This window comes from Silene latifolia, chromosome 2 (assembly GCF_048544455.1).
Source record: "Silene latifolia isolate original U9 population chromosome 2, ASM4854445v1, whole genome shotgun sequence".
Lineage (NCBI taxonomy): Eukaryota > Viridiplantae > Streptophyta > Magnoliopsida > Caryophyllales > Caryophyllaceae > Silene > Silene latifolia.
Genome location: NC_133527.1, coordinates 70,335,955 through 70,346,970, shown reverse-complemented (window position 1 = coordinate 70,346,970; position 11,016 = coordinate 70,335,955).

Here is an 11,016-nt window from a genome sequence, read left to right as displayed (position 1 = left end):
TGAGATGAAGCTCACACTAGTAGAAAAAACCTCTATCGCGACGCCTTTATCGTGGCGGTTCTAATAGAAATGACGCAAAAAGCAAAAAAAAAGGGCGGGAACTAAATTTTTATGGAGTTGGAGGTCTATTACGGCAGTTTAACTTAAGAACCGAAATTTTTCTACTAGTATCGCTAAAAGAAATAAAAACGAAAAAGGGCGTAAGTTGAAAATAACTATGCAACTAAAATACAATAACCAGCTATAAGTATTGAAATAACCATAAAAACACTATAAAATAACTGGAAATTTTAGAGAAATAAAAGCATATTTTGTAGAATAGAGTAACTACGCAAAATGAAATACAATAATCCGAGTAATGCATTGAAATAACTGAACTAACACAGTACAATAACTGGCTATCTCAAAGAAAAGTAAAAAAAAGTGTCTCTGATCTTCTTCTAATTTTAATGTGTCCTTTTCATCAGCTACGGATACCGAATCAGATTCTAACTTCTCTCAAGATCCCGTTTATAATGCTCTCCGTCAAGAGCATCTTTTGCATAATGCTTGTTATTTCAATCAAGGGTCATATCTCTTTGCATGGGCTGAAGTCTGGCAGTCATCAGCGTCCTCCTGCTATTCCATTACCGTGTTCCTTACGGGCTTCAAATGAAGAAGAAGATCCTCAGATTGGTCTTAATTTTCTTTGTCTCAGAACCACAAATCTCAGTTTTGCTTTGTCTCAGAACCACTTTAGTTCTCTAGTTGAGCAACACTTTTTCTCGCAACTTATTTAATTCTTTTCCCACCAGCTCTTCTCGATTTTAAATTAGCATCCTCAACCTGCCATGTCCTTCCCGAGATCCTTAACGTTTTGCAAAAGACATTCTCTTCCATTATTTACGTCCGACATCATCATAATACCCACCATCTCAAGCTATATAGGCATCCTGTCCAATTTCCGCTTTATCATCGACGGAAAGATCTCCTCCTCATATGTGAGCATGTAATACATGGTAAAAAATCCCAATTCATTATAGTTAAGCTGCTTTTTTTTCAATTGAAAATTAACATCAACAATGTTGAGTATAGAAATGACAATCCCTTCTTTTACTGTTTTCTCTATTTCCAAAAAAAGTCAGAGAAGCAATCAACCTACCACATCCACAAACAAAAAAGAAATAAGAATTATATAAAACACAAAATAAAACTTTAGAAATAACACTAAAAGAGGACATAGCAGATTATATTCTAACACAACGAACAAGAAATAATTATAAAATAATTGAGATTGAATAATACATTAACTCGCTTAAAGTAATACAATAATCGACATATAACGTTACAAAAACTGTATTTGTAAGAACATCATATATACAATAACTAAAGTAAACAACATCCAATAAGTCACTACCAGATACAATAACTGAGTTTTCATAATTAACTAGATTAAAGTAATACAATAATTGATATATAACGTTATAACAACTGCATTTGTAAGAACATCTTTATAATAAGCGACGTATAACGTTACAACAACTCCATTTGTAAGAACATCATATATAGAACAACTAACTCAATATATTACAATAACTGGACTGTAATTTAAAATTACGAAATCCTAGAATTATGCGAAAACAATAGAAAATGTAATTTAACAACAAAAACATGACAAATTGAACTACATAATGAAAATAACTGAATAAATTGAAGAATAAACACACAAAAACAAGAAATTGAAGCAAAAAACAAGAAGATGAAATACGAAATTGAACAAAATCAACGAAAAAAATAGTACAAAAGAAGAAATTTGTTACCTGATTAGACGAAATTGAAAAGATGAAGTAGAACCGAACACGAAAAATAAGAAAGACGAACAAGATCGAAGAAACAAGCACGAAAATCTGGAATTGAAATCGCAGTAGAGAATGAATTTGAGAAGAAACGGCGAAGAGAGAGAGCGAGAGAATGAAAAAATAAAGAAACAGCCAAACTTAGATCTTTTATATAAAAGATGTAAGATTTAATCTCAGCCATCCATCTTATGTTAGATCAATGGTTCAGATTCAGAGGAGTACTCACCAATAATGACCTAACTCATATGATCCTATATATATATATATATATATATATATATATATATATATATATATATATATATATATATATATACATATATATATATATACATATATATATATATACATATATATATATATAGTGTCAAGTTCTCCTAAGTCCCTTACATCTATTGAGTCCCTAAGTCTTCATATGGGCCTTTGGATGAAGGAGATGAAGGGAGGAGATTACCTCTCAATGGAGGGCTAGAAATGCATCTAGCTAATCTCCCTTCCTAATCACTCTTAATCTCCTCCTCATTCTTATCATTCATTCATTCACTACTCTCTCATTAATTAATTCCAAAACAAAAAACCACATCTCTCTCATTCTCTCTTCCTCTCAACACCCAAAAAAAAACCAAAAAAAAAAAAAAAAAAAACCGACCACCCCAAACACTCCCGTCCTCTTCCTCACTCCCGGCCAACAACCACCCCAACCACTCCCGTCCAACAGTCACCACAACTCACCGTCACAAAACAAAAAAGAACAACCCACAGCCCACCACAACCACGACACGGCCCCACAACCCACCACAACCACGACACCACCTTCACCCCACGACACCACCTTCACCCAGCGACCCACCTGTTGGGGTTGGTGTCCTTAACAGTTAGTGCAAGGACTTATAAATCTCTAAAAGGATCAAAGGGCATACTTTTGGTATTATTATCAGTTGATCCACGTTTATCAATAACGGTTGGCTTGCTAGATAAGTTTGACGTTATTGTCATACAGATGGCGGTGATCAACTGGTCCCTAAAAGTCACACCTATAGGATACGTTTGAGAGATGTGACGGTATGAAAATACAGTCATGTAGATGCCAATTTTGACTAACCAGTTAGTCTGAGTTATTTGACTAATAATTAGTCAAAAATGTGATGTTGAGATATTTTATTTAATACGGATTAAATAATAATGGCTAAGGCGAATTAAGCAGTTAATTCGTAAATTGAATATAAGCGTTTTATATTTAATTAAATGTATATTGAATCTAATTATACAATATTGTCCTTGTCGGACATGTATTAATAATTCAACTAATCCGTATTATTAGTTGATGCTTTAATATCCGATAACCGATGACGATTTATAATAAACCGCGTCATATACATTTAGAATTTAATGAACCAGGACCACGAGTTAAAACCAAGAGGAAGTGGAAGCCCACTTCCCCTTGTGGGCTTCGGTTTTGCCGAGTGAGAGAGCACAAAAGGGAGGGTTTCTCCTCCCTTCTAACCTAATCATTCATTTTGTAATTTTTCTAGGGTTTTGGGAATTGTGCCTCTCGAAACTCGGATCTCTCATCCAACACAAACTCACAAAAACAATCCCCTCAATATTGCAAGGCAATTAGGGGATTCTCTCTAGCACAAGGGCATTTCTCGGACCATCTTGGGTGCATCATTTAGGAGGAGGTCTACTTTGATCTCTCATTGCCTTTTGCACTAGGACCGAAGGTTATTTCTACATCTTAATCGTTTCATTATGTTTTTCGTTTTATGACTATAATCACATGTAAATTTTGCGTTATAATCCTATAATTAAAGGGTAGTATACGGATATTACCCCACACCACCTCATCCTCCGTCCCTCCTCTCACACCACCGGCTACCACGCACCACACCGACCGCCTCCTCATCCTCTTTCCGCCTTTTTTTTTTCTTCACCATATTTTTAGATCTCTTTGTTGAGATTTGTTTTTGATTTGTATTTTTTATTTCATTTTTGATTTCGTTTTTTTCATTGTTGTTTTCATTTATTTCGGTTTTCTGAGATTTGTATAATATGCAATGAGGTTTTGTTCGTTTTCTCAGATTTGTTTTTGATTTCGTGTTTTGATTTCGTTTATTTCATTGTGTGTCTTTGTTTTCTTTTTCTTCCTCTTCCCTGTTTCGTTTTTTTTATTTGTTTTTTTTTTCAAAATTTTGTTTATGAATTTTTTTTCTTCTTTCCCAGATTTCGAATTTTTTTTTTATTTGTTTTTTTGTTTACCACAACAACACCCGAAAATAGATCTCCTTTTTTTTTTCATATCAAATCTGTTTTTTTTTTAAATAGATGTTGGTTGTTGTTGTTGGCGTGTTAGGTTTGGGATGGTGGTAGTAGTTGTGCTTGGTTTTTTAGTGAGTCTTTTTTTTTGAGATTTTATTTGTTTTAAATATCGTCTTGTTATATATTTCGTATTTCAAATATCGTCTTGTTTTTTTTTGTTTCAAATCCCGTCTTGTTTAAATATATTATGTTATCTATTTAAAAAAAAGTGTAAATATTGTTGGTGTTTTACATCGTTTTTTATTTTAGATCTAATATTGTTGGTGTTTTACATCGTTTTTTATTTTTTATTTTCGTTTTACATCATTTTTTATTTTAGATCTAATATTGTTGGTGTTTATCTTGGTTTTTTTACAAATCTCGCCTTGTTAATATCAGTTAAAATTTCACTTTTTTTTTTGTTAAAATTACACTTTTTTTCGTTAAAATTACACTTTTTTTCGTTAAAATTACACTTTTTTTCTGTTAAAATTATACTTTTTTTCGTTAAAATTACACTTTTTCCTGTTAAAATTACACTTTTTTCTATTACAATTACACTTTTTCTTGTTGGAATTACACTTTTTATTGTTACAATTACACTTTTTCCTGTTAAAATTACACTTTTTCTTGTTGGGATTACACTTTTTCTTGTCACAATTACACTTTTTCTTCTTACAATTACACTTTTTTTTTTACAATTACACTTTTTATGTTAAAATTACACTCAATTCTGTTACAATTACACTTTTTCCTGTTAAAATTACATTTTTTCTTGTTGGAATTACACTTTTTCTTGTTACAATTACACTTTTTCTGTCACAATTACACTTTTTCTTCTTACAATTACACTTTTTTTTTGTTACAATTACACTTTTTATGTTAAAATTACACTCAATTCTGTTACAATTACACTTTTTCCTGTTAAAATTACACTTTTTCTTGTTTGGATTACATTTTTTTTCTTTAAAATTACACCTTTCTACTTTAAAATTACACTTTTTTCGGTTAAAATTACACTTTTTCCTGTTAAAATTACACTTATCTCTATTAATGACTAAAGTTACACTCTTGGACTAAAGTTAGACAGACTAATTTGGACAATTTGGACAATTTGGACTAACTAATTTGGACAATATGGACTAACTAATTTGGACTATTTGGACGAATTAATGGAGTTTACGACTACATTGAATACAATATTTACAACTAAATTTGAACTAAAGCTATACAATTTTGGACTAAAAATACATTTTTGGACTGAAAATACACTATTTCCGAATAATTTTGAACTAATAATACACTATTTACGACTAAATTTAGAGTATAATTACACAATTAGAACTAAAGTTACACAATTCATTTATTTTGAGTCATTTAGATTGTGCAATTCCAATCATTGTCCACTAAAGTGTAACTTAGTAAATTGATAGTGTGTGTATCTTTTATCATTTTATGAGTGTAATTTTAGTCCACAAAAGTGTAATTTTAGTCCAAAAAAGTGTAATTTTAGTCTACAAATGTGTAACTTTAATCCACAAATGTATAAATTTAGTCTACAAAAGTGTAATTTTAGTCCACGAAAGTGTAATTTTAGTCCATAAAAGTGTAATTTTAATCTAAATGTATAACTATAGTCCAAATTTGTGTATCTTTAGTCCAAATTGTGTAATTTTAGTCCAAATTGTGTAATTTTAGTCCAAATTTCTGTAACTTCAGTCCAAATTGTTCTAACTTTAGTCCAAAAGCGTAACTTTAGTCATTGAGAAGATAACCTTAGTAGAGATAAATGTAACTTTAATGAAGACAAGTGTAATTTTAAAGGAAAAAAATGTAATTTTAACAGAAACAAGTGTAATTTTAACAAGGAAAAAACTGTGATTTTAACCAAAAAAAAGTGTAATTTTAACGGAAAAAAGTGTAATTTTAACCGATAAAGTAATTTTAATAGATCCTAAATCACACAATACCAAAAGAAAATTTTAAATACGAAGTTTGGCAAATATATATAACAAGACGAATATTAACAAAGTGATATTAACAAGAAAAAAAGTAAAAAAATGAGATTTCATAACTAATAGATTTAGTACTAAAATCAAACTATAATTTGTAAGAATGTCAATAACCGGAAAAAAAAGACCAAAACATGAAAATTGAAAAAAAAAAAAACGGAAATGAACAAAAAAAAAACGGAGATGGGTAAAAAAAACAAAACATTAACTACAAAACGGAAATGAAAAAAAAGACCAAAACATGAAAATTGAAAAAAAAATAACAAAACGGAAATGAACAAAAAAAAAACGGGTCAATGAAAATTGATCTATTTTAGTAGATCTAAGATTAAAATAAAAAAAACTCACAAATTTAAAACAATATTATATAGCAAGACGATATAAGGAGAAAAAAACAACAAAAAAATAAAAAGAACACCCAAACATCAAGTTTAAAAAACAAAATTAAAAAAATTAAAAAAATGACGTCGTGGCGGCGGCGGTGGTGGTGGTGGCGGCGGCGGCGGTGGGGGTGGCGACTGTGGTGGTGTCCGGTGGGTGGTGGTAGGTGAATGAAGAATAGATGAGTAAATGATTTATTTGGATTTTTTTGGGTTTTTTATTTGTTTGGTTTTTTGGGTTTTTTTTTTCTTGGGTTTTTTTTAGAGAATATGGAGAAGTGAGATATAGAGAGAGAATGAGGAGATGCGATAATGAGAGGTTAATGATTAGTGATGAGAACTAATGAAGTTAATAAGAAAATTAGAGGAAGAGAGCAAAATTAGAGGATTAACCATCTTTTTTGTGTTTCATCCTATACCTTCATTTTCAAGATCCAAAGGCTCACAATGAGACTTATGGACTCACATGTTGAAGGAAATGTAGATCTATATACATATTTAACATACTCATATATGTCTAATTAATTTGTCATAAAATTAAAACGGATTTTATGCATGCAAACATTAATAAAAGAGAAGAGAAATAATGTCCTTACATTGTAGATTTCGGCTATTAGGGCACAAGAGAGATCACCTTTCTCTTCTTGTTCTTGAGCTATTCCAATGGATGAACAAGATCTAAGAATAAGATCTCTCCCCAAGCTTTATACCCAAGGCTTTCACTTAATCTAATTAATATTATAAGTACTAGTATAATATTAATCTTAGTAGAAAATTGAACCAAAACTCTTTAAATCACATAATAGTTTCGGTTTTTAAGAGAGGAGAAGAGAGGATTTTTCTTCTCACTAGAACTTGTATTTTGGATGAGTAGTTAGAATGAATAATACACACATTACATTATGGTGTATATCAAAAATAAGAAGAAAAACCAAGTGGTTTTTCTTCTCTAAAAATCCGGCCAAGAGGAGGTGGAAAGGAGCCAATGCATGGGCTCATTTGTCTTCACAATGCACTATAGGCATGTAAGGCTACTAAAGCAAAACAATCATTATGTTTAGCTACTAATTAAACAATTTAATTAGCTTAAACCTCTTCTTTATTTCGGTCCATATGATAATATGGAATCCATATTATTTTGTCAATTGTCAATATGTAACATGTCACATGTAACATAATTTGTAATGTATTTTTTAACATATTAAAAATCAACGTATTAATAAAAATACGTCACATACAAAAATTGATTTAGTAATTCCATAATTCTGTGCGAAATAATTTTTACCAATTTATAAATCACAATGATTGTATTTATAACAATTCATTCAATTTAATTGTTACATTAAACAATTTATTTCATCCGAGTAATTATACAATTTAATTACTCGGACCGTATCTTATTTAATCACATTTCAATTTGATACGTAAATTTTACTTCCAAAATCGTCCGTCAATTTTCAAGTAATTTAATTAACTCGCAACATTATACGATTAATTAAATAATCAATTAAGAGTATTGCCCTTTAGGTATGACCTAGGGGGTCAACTGATCACCACCGTCACACGACAGTAATGTCAAACTCTAGTCAGCCAATCATTACCGATATATGTTGACCAGTTGACAGTAACAATATTACTTCCCAATTGTATTCTTAAAATGAGATTTAATAATGATATTTAAATCATATGATCGCACTATTGTTGAGGACACATTTCCCAACAATCTCCCACTTGTCCTCGACAAGTGTGCGTCACCAATTCTCTTGTCCTATTACTATCTCCCACTCAATGCAAGGTGTCTTTCGGTCGTACTTGCAAGTGATCATATCGAGAGTGGTTTCCTCGATCTGGAGAATAACTGATTGACCGGATTTATCCACTCGGGATACCTTCCGAGCGTGGCCACGCATTTCGATTCATTAGTCCTCGAGTGGCCCTGAGATATTGTTTTAACCCTGACAAGGGGTGGACAATTCCTATCGCACTCATTCCCTTCGACTAGCCACAGACATCATAACCCAAAATATGCCCATTTGACCCCATTTACGAAGGTCGTAGTAACACAAATCAAAGTTAATCGAAAACTGTGCCATCTTAGGTGAACAGTCTTTAGTCAAAAGAATCGACTCATTAGAATACTATAGCAGCTCTCGCCACGACCAGGCTATATAAATTTGCCAGAACTCTATAAGCGGTCATAAGGCCCGACAAGGTGTTCATAACATCTGCCTATGTGATCGACTAGTCATCTCACATGACTGTATGGCACTTGAACTTGCCATCAATCGCATCACACTCTAGTCACTTCGAGACGTCACCTCATACAAGTGACTATGGGCGAATACTATGCTAATCCGTGTTCACTTTAACGGGGTTCAATTGTCTCCACAACCCGTTTGGATGTAACAAAGTATAATAAAAGAGTTTTAAAAATAAAACTCGAACGACAAATGCGATTATCACACATGAATAGTCAATGCCTGATTACTATTTCATGTTCTATAATCTGATTTGATCTTGTACGTAGTTGTTTATTTCAATTCAATTGAAATGACATGACTCATCATGTTTAGCCTTTGAGAAGGCTTTGGTTAGTAGGTTTTATCAACTTCTTGTACCTTACTCAACCTTACTACATATTCGTTTTCCTTTGTAATGTATACATTTGCATCACAACACTTTCAGAGTACGTGTCGAGATCCAATCAAGACATAGGCCCTCTTAGCCTAAGAATAGCTCCCACTTTGTTTTCACGGTGTGCGGGACTCATCCTCTTGCACATCTCATGATTGCAAGTGTACTCAATTTCCGTTATATATATATCTCTCATTGTTCTTTATTGCCTAGAACGATTCTAGAAAATCTACTTCTTAATTATCATAGCCACAATGGTATCTTAACCATCCTAATGTGTTTTGATTATGGTTTTGTCGGAAACCATGCGCAACCTCAATTGTCAATTGTCACTTGTGTAACACCCTTACACAAAATTGCATCATAAACACTTTGCTTTACTTCCTTAATGCTTCTGCAAGCACTTAAGGGTAATCTTTATATACTAGGTAAAGATTACTTAAATTCGATTTTGAAAACAATTCATCATACTCAAAGTATATGAAGTGTTATACATCATTACTCATTTAATTGATCCGGCAACGGAAGCAAATGGAATCAATCAAATATGTTCAATTTAATTGAACTAGTCATGAATCTTATCAACATAAGACTTCTTACTGACGCTAATATCATGTGGATTTATCTTCATAAATCCGGATATTCAAGATGTATTATAATACTCCAAAAGTCTTAAATCATTCTCGATGATCAATATGTCATCCACATATCGGACTAATTAAAATTTCCGTAACTCCCACTAAACTTCATGTATAAACACAACTTCTCGACATATCGAGAAATGTTTTATCACATGATCCAAAAATGTTGATTCCAACTCATTGATGTCCTACTTAAGACCCTCTCTTAAGTTTCACATTATCTTAGGATTGCAAGAATCTTCAAAACTCAAGACATGTATTGAATACATTCCTTCTAATTGAAGAAGTGGGTTTTAGATTCACTTGCTATGTATTTCATAACCTCATAATGAAACACAATCCCTAAGAAGATCCAAATAGACTTAAGCATTTCAATTAGTGCAAAACCCTTTGCATCCAATCAAATTTTGAAATTTGTCTTTATTAGTGCAAAACCCTTTGCAACTAATCAAGCCCTTTTATTTTGGATTTTCATGGCTCTAAGCTTTATATTGAGTTGTGACTTAAACACTCTCATGTAAGTCATATGTTCATTACTTTCTAGAAGTAATCAATTTGAATCAAACGATTTCTTTGTAAGTTATAAGCTCTTTACTTTCTTAAAAGTAGCATGAATCCATCATTTTTAACAAGTGATGAATTTTAACCTCCTAGGTTTTGAAGAAACAATGTCTCACACAAAACGTCTCATGTAGCCAAGAAAGACCAGTTTCTTGCGACAACGTTTTACACAAAACATCTCATGTAGCCAAGAAAGACCAGTTTCTTGCGACATAACATCTTGTGGCTCTTTGTGGCTCTTTGAATAATTTCTCCCACTCTGTCTTCAAAAATAAACTTGTATTTTAGAAAGACTGACTTCATGAGCCGCAAACCCGTCGTACTCGTGATAATTGGAAAGGGAAAAATGAGCATTTGTTTCTTGTGAAAACTTACAAACATGGTACCCTTACCATTTCATATCTCATATGATTCGTTTTAGTGGAAAAATAATTTAGACAAAAATGATAAAAACCCCAAAAGGATCAAGTAACTCAAAGTAACTTGATTGAAATCCAAACCATATCGAATAGCGTTTGATTTCTTATCCATCCACACATTATTTCATAATGCGTGCTAAGAGAGATTAACTTGTGATACTATATCACATTTCCTTTGGCTTATATCAAAGTCTTCACTTTGATAATCCCATCACGACTAAATCGTGATTCCT